General features: G+C 38.5%; 1 long non-coding RNA gene across 1 annotated transcript in view; it reads right to left on the bottom strand.

Moving 5' to 3' along the window:
- Nucleotides 1-11,730, bottom strand: part of LOC105499724 (uncharacterized) — a 37,065-nt gene extending 25,335 nt beyond the window's left edge. Inside the window, exon 1 of the long non-coding RNA XR_011623025.1 lies at nucleotides 11,543-11,730. This is a non-coding gene — a long non-coding RNA (uncharacterized lncRNA). The remainder of the gene's footprint in view (nucleotides 1-11,542) is intronic.
- Between the last annotated feature and the right edge of the window lie 1,090 nt (nucleotides 11,731-12,820).

Here is a 12,820-nt window from a genome sequence, read left to right as displayed (position 1 = left end):
CTACTGCCACCATTAGCATCACTACTACACCTGTAGGACTTCAAAGATAGACCTCAGCTCCAAGCAGAGTAAAAGAGGCTGGCTCACAGGAAAGAGAAATCAATGGAGGAGGCGGGAGAGTGAGGAAGGGAACACACCTACCATTTCTATAAGATAAGCAGAGAAAGTAAGGGGGTAATTTTCTACATTTTTTTAATCAGAAACAAAAAATAATTTCTTACTTTTTTTTTGATACAGGGTCTCACTCTGTTGTGTAGGAGGGAGTGCAGTGGTGTGATCACAGCTCACTACAGCCTTGACCTCCTGGCCCCAAGTGATCCTCCTACCTCAGCCTCCTGAGTAGCTGAGACCACAAGTGAGCCCGACCATGCCTAATTTTTTTTTTTGGTAGAGAAGAGGTCTCACTATATTGCCTAAGCTGGTCTCAAACTCCTGGGCTCAAGCAATCCTCCTACCTCAGCCCCTGAAAGTGCTAGGAGTACAGGTATGAGCCGCCCTGCCAAGCCCCAAATTTTTCACTTTTCTTGACAGCATCAATTAAGCAACTTATAAAGTTTGACCTATCTGTATTAAAAGATATAATATCAGTACAAGCAATTATGTCTATTGTGTCTCTATTTTAAGCAAAATGGGCTATGAGAGTTACTCATACTGAGCAAGGAGAGAATTTCTACCTAAAATTAATTAACTCATAAAAAGAAAGAGCTTAGAACTAACTACTACCATTTGTATACTCAGCAAATATTTTAGGCCTATTGACAAAGCTATTTACAAAATAGAATTTGATGAAACATGAATTATATCTATCTTACTTAAATTTGGAATCTAAAGTATTACTAATAAGAATGACTAAGCTGTCTAATACATATTTTGTTTAATAAAAATTAAATAGAAAAAAAATACATATATTAGAAAATCATTTTATTTCCATATAGACCTGAGACTTAATTAACAGAACATCAAAATAGTACTGAGAAATACTTTACCAAAAGTGCTCTGATCTCAAGTGGGTATAGTAATTACCTTTAAAAAATTAAGTACAGTATCAGAACAAATGGGATTTTAAAGAAGTAAAATTATCTAAGAACTATTATAAGCTTAGAAATTGAATTGAGAATAATACTTGAGATACAACAATATGGTGGTACTTCCATGCAAAATTAAGCAATGTTTATTACTCATAAAAGGTTATTTCCTGTTTGTTTGCTTGTTTTTTTCCTCCAAAACCTACAGAATAGGATCTGGCTTTATAATGGATTTAATAGAGAAACAAAACACTGTTCCAGGCCTTGAGCCTTCGAACAAAATTGGGTGTTGGTTTGCTCATTCCAGTTATTTTAGAACTGCAGTAGGTCAAAATTGAAGTATGTTGAGTAAGGCTCTGGGGAATTAGAGTGGAGTGGGCAGAGGACAATCTCCTTGCTAAAGAACACAGCACTTAAAAATCAATATATGCCTTAGAAGGGCTAAACCTAGGCAATCACCTATGACAATGAGCTCTCTTAATCAGATAAAAAGATACCTTCCTTCCAGAAAAATCAGAAGCTGGTTATTAACCACACTGAGGTGCAGAGAGGGTAATGAGAAAGGAGTGATGGCACTGCCATATGTAGTTAATTTGACCCTGGCTAGCTGTGTGACCATGGAAAAGTTCCTGTCCTTGTCTAAGTCTCAGTCTCCTGTGTGTAATATGATGATTATAAGAGTATTAATTTGGGAATAATCATGAGGAACAAAGGACAAGGCAAAGAAAACATGTAGTACAGTGCTAGGAGAAGCAGCAGACTCTTTATAAAGGGTATTTATGATACTTTATGAGTCTCAAGTCAAGGTAGGGGTTACAGAGAATAGAATTACGCTGCTCCAGAAAATAGGAAGAATTAAGCTTTTTATTCCTGAAAAGAAGAGGCAAAGAAATGCCAAATGCCAAATGAGAAAAAGTGTGTGTGTGTGTGTGTGTGTGTGTGTGTGTGTGTGTGTGTGTGTGAAAGAGAGAGAGAGAGGGAGAGAGAAGCTGCTCAATGGAAAAAATAAAAATATTGACAAATTTAAAAATAGACAAATGCAAATAATGAAATGTGCTCTGAGGAAAATATAAAATGCTAGAAAGAGCTGGAGGGTGGAGACTTTATTATGGATAGCCAGGGAAGTTGTGAAAAACCCTCATGGCAAGATGAAACTAATAATTTAAAGATATGGGGGAAGAGTGGTTCAAGCAAAGGGAACACAGCTTGTATAAAATGTGCTCAGCATTTCAAAACAAAAAGAAATCTGTAATCCTGGAAACCAGAGAATGAAAACTGGTAACAGCTGAGACCAGAGTCAGATCATAGAAAGGATTTAGATTTTATTTTGTAAGATACAGAGAAAAATCATTGAACTTTTTAGTAGAGCTTGATATAATCTATATCATAAAGCAAACATTTTAGCAGCTCTCTGGCATGTAGTGTTAAAAGCAACAGTAGAGCATGTCCATTTTAATGGTTTCAGGAATCCATGAAACAGCTCTTGGTTGTTTGGTCTAGGATTGAAGTGTAGAAATGATGAAAGATTGTCAGTTCCGATTCAGAATAGATGTTAAATGTGGGGCTGACGGGACACGAAGAAGAGGAAAAGTGAGAAGTCAACCATGACTGCCAGACTTTTTATCTGCAAAACAGAATAAATAAGAGTTGGGGAGTACTTAGAAATAAACAGGTTGAGGAAGAATGGATTAATGTAGGCAAACTGGTAAATAATTATTTTTAGACACATTACATTTGAGAGGCTAATTCATCATCTAAGCAAAGATGTTGACTGGGAAACTGGATTAAGGAGATTGGAGCTCAGGGGAGAGGCTCAATTTGAAAATACAAATTTGGGAGTTTTCAACATCTATTCAATTTAATGCCATGGGAACAGATCGGATTCCTCAGGAAGAGAGTATAGTGAATGGTATACTAAGAGTGGGTCTGAGGTGACGGCATATTCAGATCTCTGGAAGAGGAGAAGGAGTCAGAAGAATAGACTTGAGAATGTGTGGGGTTCTGGAACCCAAAGACAGAAGCCAGCTTAAAAGTCAGGCTGGGAAGAAGTAGGGAGTGTTTGTCTGTGCCAAATGATGTTAAAAGAGGAAGTTGTGATGAGGACAGAAATTGAATGTTGGCTTTTCCAGGATGGAGTTGATGATCTTTACATGAATGAATTAAGTGGTGCAAGGACTATGACAGTCTGTGTCGAGTGGATTAAGAGGAAAGTGGGTGGTAAAGATGTGTAGACAGGGATTTTAATAGCCTTTTTTATTTAAACAAAAATGTATCCAGTTCCTCCAAACATAAAATGAATAAAAATAAGTTGCTTTTAGGGGTGATATGTGGGTGGTGGCAGAGAAAAAGCCTGTCTATTTTTTCATCACACTTGCAGTCATCCTGAGACACCTTCATGTAATAGTTTGTCTCCAGGAATATACTTTGGAAATCGCCAGTCTCTAAGACACTTCCAAATCTTTGTGGAAGAACAGTGATTCCACGGCTCTGTAATAGTGCGTGTTCTTTTAATGATGCTGAGGCTTAATGGCAACATACCACTGTCCCTATCCTTGAATTTTTCACAAGCTTAGTGAAATCAGATTAAGAAATAATAACGTGGTTTTTGTTTCATGGTGAGTAAGGCTGGAAATAGCAATCAAAGCATTTAAATTACTGTAGAAAACTAATTCAATCAAGACACTTTTTCCAAAAATGATATAAATATTTGATATGGATTTTTGACCACAGGTTCTCAGGCACATCTATGGCCAAGTCATACGACACTGGACAGTCATGCAAAGTAAAAATGATTCAAACCACTCCATAGATATAGTGTGTATGTATATCTGTCTCCACCCAAATCTCATGTTGAAATGTAATCCCCAATGATGGAGGTGGGGCCTGGTGGTAAGTGTTTAGCTCATGGGGGCAGATCCCTCACAAATGGCTTGGGCCATCCCCTTGGTGATAAGTGAGCTCTTGCTCTGAGTTCACTTATTTAAACAAAATCCGATTATTTAAAAGCATGTGGGCTGGGAGCAGTGGCTCACACCTGTAATCCCAGCACTTTGGGAGGCAAAGGAGGGCGGATCATGAGTTCAGGATTTCAAGACCAGCCTGACCAAGATTGTGAAACCTGGTCTCTACTAAAAACACAAAAAATTAGCTGGGCGTGGTGGTGGGCGCCTGTAATCCCAGTGACTCGGAAGGCTGAGACAGAGAATTGCTTGAATCCAGGAGGCAGAGGTTGCAGTGAGCCGAGATCACGCCACTGCACTCTAGCCTGGGCGACAGAGTAAGACTCCGTCTAAAACTAAACTAAACTAAACTAAACCAAACTAAACTAAAATAAAATAAAATGTGTGCAGCACCTCCCCCGCAACTCTCTCTCTCTCTTGCTCCTGTTCTCACCATGTAATGTACCTGCTCCCTCTTTGCCTTCCACCATAATTGGATGCCTCCTGAGGCCTCCCCAGGAGCAGATGCCACTGTGCTTCCTGTGCAGCCTGCAGACCCTTGAGCAAATTAAACCTCTTTTCTTATAAATTACCCAGTACCAGGAATTTATTTATAGGAGTGCAAGAATAGCCTAACACTATTAGAATTAAAGATAAGCAAGAAAAGCCTATCTTTAATTCTTTTCAGTATCAGAACCCATTCTGGACAAAGCTGTTTGTTAATGGCTCATTTTGAACTATTCCCAGATGTGCTCCTTACACTATGGCCAACACAATGATACCTATTAAATAGCAAAAATATCTTTCTATGCTCGGGTTTAACTCATCCAAACAAACTGTGAATCCTTTCATAATTTCTCCTGTGTATTTTTTCCATATCTAGTTTTAAATGACAAGGACCCACTGCAATTAGTCTCACCTTTCATTCAACCTTTACATACAGGAAGGTAAGAGTATATTTATTGAAGTGAGATGATGTGGCAGTGCACCACACAATTCAGGGTCTGCAATGACAGATATCCTGGACTTTAAGAATCTCACATAATTCTTTCATAGTGTTGGACCATGTTGATGGTACTATGCAATGGGATCCCAAACAAGGCTAATGATCATAAGGGATAAAAGCCTAATTATAGAGGGTGGTTGTGGAACTTCTCTTTCTTTTGCTTCTTTTCATTTTCTCAGTACTGGTTGTTTGATGTAAAGATTTCTTCTTTTCTAAAGTATAGGTATAGATAGGCCCATAATTTAGAAAGGGTGGCCTAAAATTAAATCTTTTGTTGTCATCATAACTATTAAAAATATGTTTATCTGCCTCTTTATCTGTCTCTGAGACAGACAGACAGAGACAGAGAGAGACAAAGAGCAAATATGTGCATCTAAAGAAGAAAAATGAAAAGTTTGGGCTAATTGGACTGATAATATTCCTTTAAGGGAAAGCAGTGTCCTATGTTTTGGAAAACTCTTTGACTTGTTATTTGCCTGTGAAAGATTAGGGCCTCCTGACCTCAATCTAGAGGGATACCATTTTGTAAACATAATTAGTTAAATGACAAAACAGAAAAAAGCAGCAGTACTTTTGGCATTATTCCTGTCAATTAGAGAAGCTGAATAGACTAGGAAGAGAAAATAGAACAGTCTATTTGACTCTAGAATCAAGGGGTTCCTTGTTAGAACTATATTTAAATATAATTGGCTTCCTTTGCAATTCTCTGTATTATTCGTTCAAAACTTTTTTCTGAGAAAACATTCATGAGCTTCATCAGGCCATCAAAGAGACTTAAACAATTTTTTTAGACATACTACTCTAAGGAAAGATGATTCTAAATGGCAGTGCTGAAGAATGGAGTGGTAGAGAAACTCAACAGGAAAGAGATTGCACAGGAAATTTCTAGGAATCACAGAGCAGTTATATTTGAAATAGTTTATTTCCTGAGCTCTAATTACCTTCCATCACTACCAAATCTCTGATTAAAACATTTAAAAATTATGAAAATCCCAATATTGATGCTCTTCAGTGGAGAGAAAGAAAGGGTGGTGGTTATTATTATTATTATTATTATTATTATTATATTTTAAGTTCTAGGGTACATGTGCACAACGTGCAGGTTTGATACATAGGTACACGTGTGCCATGTTGGTTTGCTGCACCCATCAACTCATCATTTACATTAGATATTTCTCCCAATGCTATTCCTCCCCCAGCCCCCTCCCCAAAACTCGCCCTGGTGTGTGATGTTCCCCGCCCTGTGTCCATGTGTTCTCATTGTTCAACTCCCACTTATGAGTGAAAACATGCGGTGTTTGGTTTTTCTGTCCTTGTGATAGCTTGCTTAGAATGGTGGTGGTTCTAAGACAACTGGCAGCAAACACGGAGAAGCCTGAGGGATCCCACAGAGACGCTGGGGAAGAGGGCAGCACTGAATGATTCGGGCACAATCGTGTGGCAAATATCCTTATCCAAAATGTGCTAGAGGAAGAGCACCCACAGGAAGGGTAAGGAGAAAAGAAACTACATCTGGCTGTTGTGGCAACATGATCTCAAGAGAAAGACAACTCCAAAAAGACAGAGAACTTGGGGATGACCAGGAAAGAGACAGTTGACCAATCAAACTTTCTATCTGTTATCTACTTATGCAAAAGAGACCATATAACATATTGTAACTTGCTTTCTCATATTGGGGGACTTCTCATTTTTAATAAATATGTTTCCATATCATCCTCAATCTTAATGGCTGTTGCCTCAATACGTGAATATACTCTAATTTTCCTTATCCTATAACTTATTTTTAATGCATGTAGGCTGCTTCCTTTATTTTAATGTTTATAAATGATAAGTGTCCAATGCCTCATATATATGTTGAATAAATACACTGAATGCTACAATTAAGATTCTTTAAATAAAATTTTGGACATTTGTTCAATTATTTTATAATAAGTTATTAGAGGTGAAATGTTTAGTCGAACAGTTTTTGTACTCTTAATTGCAGCAAGTACAACAAATCCTTTATCAATTTGTTCTAAGTTTCCATCTGCATATGGCAATTGAGGTGAGTAGACTACTTTAATTAGGAGATAATGAAACATTCATAACATTTGGGATAAGCTCAGTAAATCTGTCTGTTGGAGTTTTGCTTAAAAATTTCATCTGGGCTATGTGTTTAAAGTAAAATATCAGTTGTCATTCTTATTTTATACAGCTATGAATATGGGCATGAAGTAGATTCATTTTTGTTCATATTTTTGTATGTGGAATACAGGCATAATACCTCCTACATTGAACAGATTAAAAGCTAAATTCATCTGCATAGACGTGTTAATAGATCTTGCTTCAATGTGGACAAGCTATTCTAGACCTACTGACCAACTGCCATGCTAAGGGGTCCTTTCACTGAAACTTGGAGTTTGTCCTCCTTTTTCTGATATTTCATATTTTGCCTGGATATATCCTTAGTAACAGCTTCAGGAACAATGAATATCAAGTAAAGTTCCTGAGTGCCTGTGTATCTGAAAACATTTAGCTTAATACATACTTGAGAGTTGAAAATAACTTGCTCTTAGAACTTTAAGATGTTGCTTTATTATCTTCTACTGTTAATGAGAAGTCCAGTTCCATTATGAGAGTTCTTCCTGTGCAGATAATCTATATTTTCCAGCTAGAAACTTTAAAAATATTCTCCTTATAGTTAGCGAATTTCATGAGAATCCGTCCAGCTAGGAATCTGTCCTCATTAATCCTATTGATACTTAGCAGCCTGAATCTGAAGATTTTCTTAAGTTTTGCTAACTATTCACACATTCCTTTTTGGTTTGATGTTTTATTCCTTTATTTCTTTTATTCTGAATTTCCTATTTGTTGGATATTGTGACTCTTATGTTGATCCTTGATGTCTCTTTTTTTAAATTATTTCCCCTTCTTTTAAACTATTTGTCTAAGCTGGCTCCTCAGTTTTACTTTCCTGCCCTTTGAATGTTTCATGCCAACTGTTGCAATTTCCATTCTAGAAACTCCCAGACTGGTGGATTTACACAGAACTTCATTTATGACTAAAATAGCTTCTCACATATTTCTGTGACTATTAATTAGATTTTTTAAAAATTCTGAATTATGTCTCTAATAGATATCCACTGAACATCTCTTGAACTCTATATGTGTGGCTCAACTAGAGCAAAGTCAGCAAGCTGCCTTTCTTCCTGAGAGAATGAATGAAGAGGGCCTTTGGGTTGGAGCGCTAGTATCAGTAACATCAAAAATTGAAATCCACCCATTCTAAAGAGCAGCTTTCCAATTGGATGCACCCAAGATGATACAGTTGTTAAATCAAAGCCATAATTCTATCACAGTGATCCCGATTCTAAGACTGGTGCTCTTGCCTTTATATTTTTGGCTGAGTGACTTAACAGATATGATCATGGCCAATTCGATTTTTTTATCATAAAATTTTAAGTATTTCACATAAGGCATCGGCCCTTTATAGGTTACCGTAGTATGACATGTAATATAAGTTATATAAAATTATATCATTTTTGAGGGTATGAGTCATTTACGATAATACATTTCTTCATATTTATAGAAGTTTTCATGTGTGCAAATAGTTTATTTAAGACATCTTGATTTGAGTAAGCTCTACTATGCCAAGAAAGTTGAGTTTTCCTTGAAATGTCAATGCTGTAAAGTCTAAGGAAAATATTCCACAGCTCCATGGCAGCTGCTTTCAGGGAAAATTACAGTTAGTAGTTCATGGTTGCCGTAGCATCCCAGTTAATACCATAGCAATGAGTTTTAAATTCTGTCAGAAACAAAAAAGTCACTGTATTTGTATGCGCGTTTCTACTTTGAAAGTTAAGGCTGAGTCAGAGATTTCAGCTAGCGAGACTCAGATTTCCTACCTTTCAAAAGTACTCTCCAGTGGGGTGAGGCGTGTATCAGCTAACCTGCCCACAGGGGCACCTAACATAAATGTGCCAGGTAACAGGGGAGTAGGGGGGATACCTGTCATATGGAATCATTGGTAAGTTTCACGCAGGGCCTTCCTGAAGAGCCAAAAGGCTTTAGGGAGAAACCTGAAAAAAATGAATTTCTAGTGTAAATAGCACAAAAAAGAACTAAATTAATACACATTATCTTTGCAGTAGTTGACTTTTTCAGTACAGGCAATTACAGAGAAGGCTTACCCCATACTTTAGCCACACTGCTGTTTCTTCATGAGGACATCTGAGCTTCCCCAAGAGCGACCAAATGTCCACTTCTTCAGAGAAAGAAGTTCATAGTGCCACTGAGAAAGTTAGCCTCTAAGGACTTGTCAAACATATTCTGTGGAGGCTGTCAATTCTTGCCATCAGTTGGCAAAGCAGAAAAGCCAACAGCAATAGGGATTTAGAGTGCCATAGAATTCTAACTCCTCTTGAGGTCACTAAAGTTTTAGCCTCATTTATTTTTAGTTAGCTGTTAGTTTCTTTGGAAGATTGTATTTTGAAGGAGTAGAGAATACATTTTAATAAACACAGGGTAGTAGACTGGAGGACATATTTATGTGGAATGCCTCAGTGGAGTTTATTGTAAGAAATACAAAATTAAGAGCAAGAATGCAGACATCTTGAGAAGAAAAGTGGATAAGAGAAAATACAGCATAGGAAACATGTTTTAAATGATTCAGCTATTTAAGCACAGTCTGAAAAACATTCAATAAGTGTATGGTTGTTCAGGGAGGATATTAAAAGACTGAAAGTGTTTATCTGTGACTGGACAATATCAGCATAACTATACTGACCACCCTGGAGGCAGAAATGTGTTCTGATTGGTGACTGTGAATATGATTTAACATGTGTGTGGATGGCAGATGTGTTTAGATGAGTCTCATCAAGAGGGCAATGTTTTCACTAACTCACTGGATTTGTTCCAGCAACAATGCAGGCACACCCGTGCATAAAAGGACAGAAGGCGTGGCTAGTGATGTAACTTCAAAACATAAGGAAAGTTTGGGTGACATCAGTTTCTGAAACTTCCAATTAGAAGTAATAAGTGCATCCTTTTGTGCTTTCTGTAATGCCATGTGTTGCGATGTGTTGTTGCTCAGTTAAGTTCGATAATACTTTTCCAAGAGTGATGCAGTGACTAGCTTCAGGAGAATTTTAATTCAAATGCAATGACCAATACTGTACAGTTTCTCAAGAGATCAAATTCCATTTGGCAGATAGAATAAAAACATCTTGGTCTACTTTAAGACAAGAGTAACATTTTACTAAGTGGCAAAGACTGTAAATATTAATAGCATATTAATAATAACTGATAATATTTACAAAGGCAATTTTAAATGGATTCACCAAAAGATATTTAGGACTGAAGAACTTAATTCTACATTTGTATACATACTTAATTCCACGATACATGTATTAATAATCAAAAAATGTATTTAGCTGGGTCAGTTAGACAGCCAATATAATTTAAATTTTGCAGCCTTAGATCACTCTTAGAATATATGTTTATTATTTTATTATTAAAATAATCCCTATTCCTATTTCTATGTTATCAATAGGGATCTTCTATAGCAGAATTCTAAGCAAATTCTGATGGTAGAGAGTTCTTTCTTTCTTTTTTTTTTTGAGATGGAGCTTATACCTTACACAGAAAAACAGGAAACAAATTCAAATTTAAGAAATAATATAATAATTTGTAAAAGTTCTGAGAACAATTTCTGCCTCTTGTTTAGCCTAAAGTATGTCAATTGGCAAGTGCTTTCTGGATTACCAATACACGTGAAAAAATGCTATTCAGCAAGATGTCGCTGTGAGTCACACCCTGGTCCTTGGCCACCCCTGTGCAGCCACAGGACCTTTATGGATCACTGGAGGGCTTCACTACACTTCTGGAGGAGACTGAGTTCTCTCCATGGAAACAGAGCAGCTGACTCAACCTCCTTGCTATGCATTTTTTTCGTCTTCCACCCTGCTCCCCCAACTATTTTTGTTTGTTTGTTTGGCTTGTTTCATACTGAGAAATCTTTTTCTATCTTTTGGTTACACTCTTTAAGTCCTGTTCGGAGAGTTAAATGCAAATACTAGACTCCTAAAAAGCCTATTTTCTAAAGTGAGTAAAAATTAGGGGCAAAAATGAACAATATGAAGTAACCTTTTCAGTGGGAACTTTGAAAGACATGTTGATATTTTAAAGAGCAAAGTTTGCCTTATGAAGCCCTGAATACCTAAAGGAAAAAAAAAATAATAAGAAGAAACAAGCTCTATGTCCTTTCCAAACCTTCACCTTCCCTTGACAAATAGACTCTTGCTGTTACCCTTCATATGAGTTTTCTAGGGCTGTCATAGCAAAATGCTACAGACTGGATGGTTTAAACAACAGCAGAATTTTCTCACAATTTTGGAGGCTGGGAGTCTGAGTTCAGGGGTTGGCAGGTTTTGTTTCTTCTGAGGCCTCTCTCCTCGGCTCGCAGGTGGTCGCCTTTTTGCTGTGTCCACACATGGTCATCCTCTTTGTTGCCTGTGTGCTACTCTCCTCTTTTTATAAGGTCACAGTAGTACTGAGTTAGAACCCACCCTAAAACCACATTTTAACGTAAGTACCTCTTTTAAGGTTCTATTTCCAAATGCAGTTGATGGCAACAGCTGCTGCCATCACTCCGGCTGCAGCAGGGAGGCAGGCTGGGGCTGCACACTCCATAAAGCCAGTGGGAGCCCCAATCCTTCTGAATTGGGGCAGAAGCTTCCTCAATTCACTGCCACTGCAGCTGCCCAAACCTCACACCTTGGCAGCCGACCCAGGCCCCCTGCTCTACGTAACAGGCAGGAGCCCCACCCTCCTGTAATCTGTAGCAGGCAGAAGCCCCGCCCAGGAGGGCGGGGCTACATCAGCGCAAACTGTGACTGTGGATCCGAGCCTCCCTGTGCCCTTGGAAAGGGGAGGGAACAGGCAGGATCCGCCCTCCCTGGTGCAGTTGCAGCCACCCTACCGCTGCTGTGGACAAAAGCAGGAGCCCCGCCTCTTCCGAGCTGTTGGGGCTGGAACTCCCTGGGTGCAGCTGCAGCGGCCCTCCTAGGCGCCAGACCCATGCATCTCTGCAGCCTGCACCCTGGCGGCTGGGAAGGCCCCCATGTCTCTGCAGGCCCTAGGGTGTCTGATCCCGCTGCCTAGTTTCTCTCCTCTCCCGGCACCCACTGGGATCTCAAAGCCGGGTTGGGGCCTAGCCCTTGGGCCAGAAATGGCTGCTGGAGGCAGAAAGATTCCTGTGCAGAAGGGGGTTGGTCCCTGGTAAGGCCACTCCTTCAGGAGCTGCCCCCTGCGGGTCTCCTCTGAGCTGTTAGAACACTCAATAAAGCTTCTCTACGTCTTGCTCGCCTTCCACTTGTCTCCATACCTCATTCTTCCTGGATGCAGGACAAGAACTCCGGCAATGGCACCACATGCCACAGAGGTTTCTGGCCAGAAAAGTCACACCCTAAATATCCTGCAACACAGTCACATTCTAAAGTACTGGGGGCCAATACTTCAACATACGAATTTGGTGTGTGGGGAGGGGCACAATCCAGCTAATCATACTCACTAAAAATATCTTAATGTTTATTATCTTTGATGATAATTTTTTATAATTATGTCACGGTACATAATTGTTGCTGCTGTACTGTTTAAAATAAAGCATTGCAAATTTTTAAGACAAAATACCTTTTGTTTTGTTAGTGAACATTTTGTTAAAGAAACATTAGCGATGTCATTTTGTGTCTACATTATAATTTAGTTCAGATCCTTGGTCAATGTCCCTTTAAAAACGTAGTATAAGTCTAAACTTTAAACCTTAAGAGGTTACCTGTATTACGTATCTACTATTTTCAAACTGATTTCTTTAT

Source organism: Macaca nemestrina, chromosome 5 (genome assembly GCF_043159975.1).
Source record: "Macaca nemestrina isolate mMacNem1 chromosome 5, mMacNem.hap1, whole genome shotgun sequence".
NCBI lineage: Eukaryota > Metazoa > Chordata > Mammalia > Primates > Cercopithecidae > Macaca > Macaca nemestrina.
The sequence above is the reverse complement of the archived record's forward strand: the minus strand, read 5'-3'. Positions and strand labels throughout refer to the sequence as shown.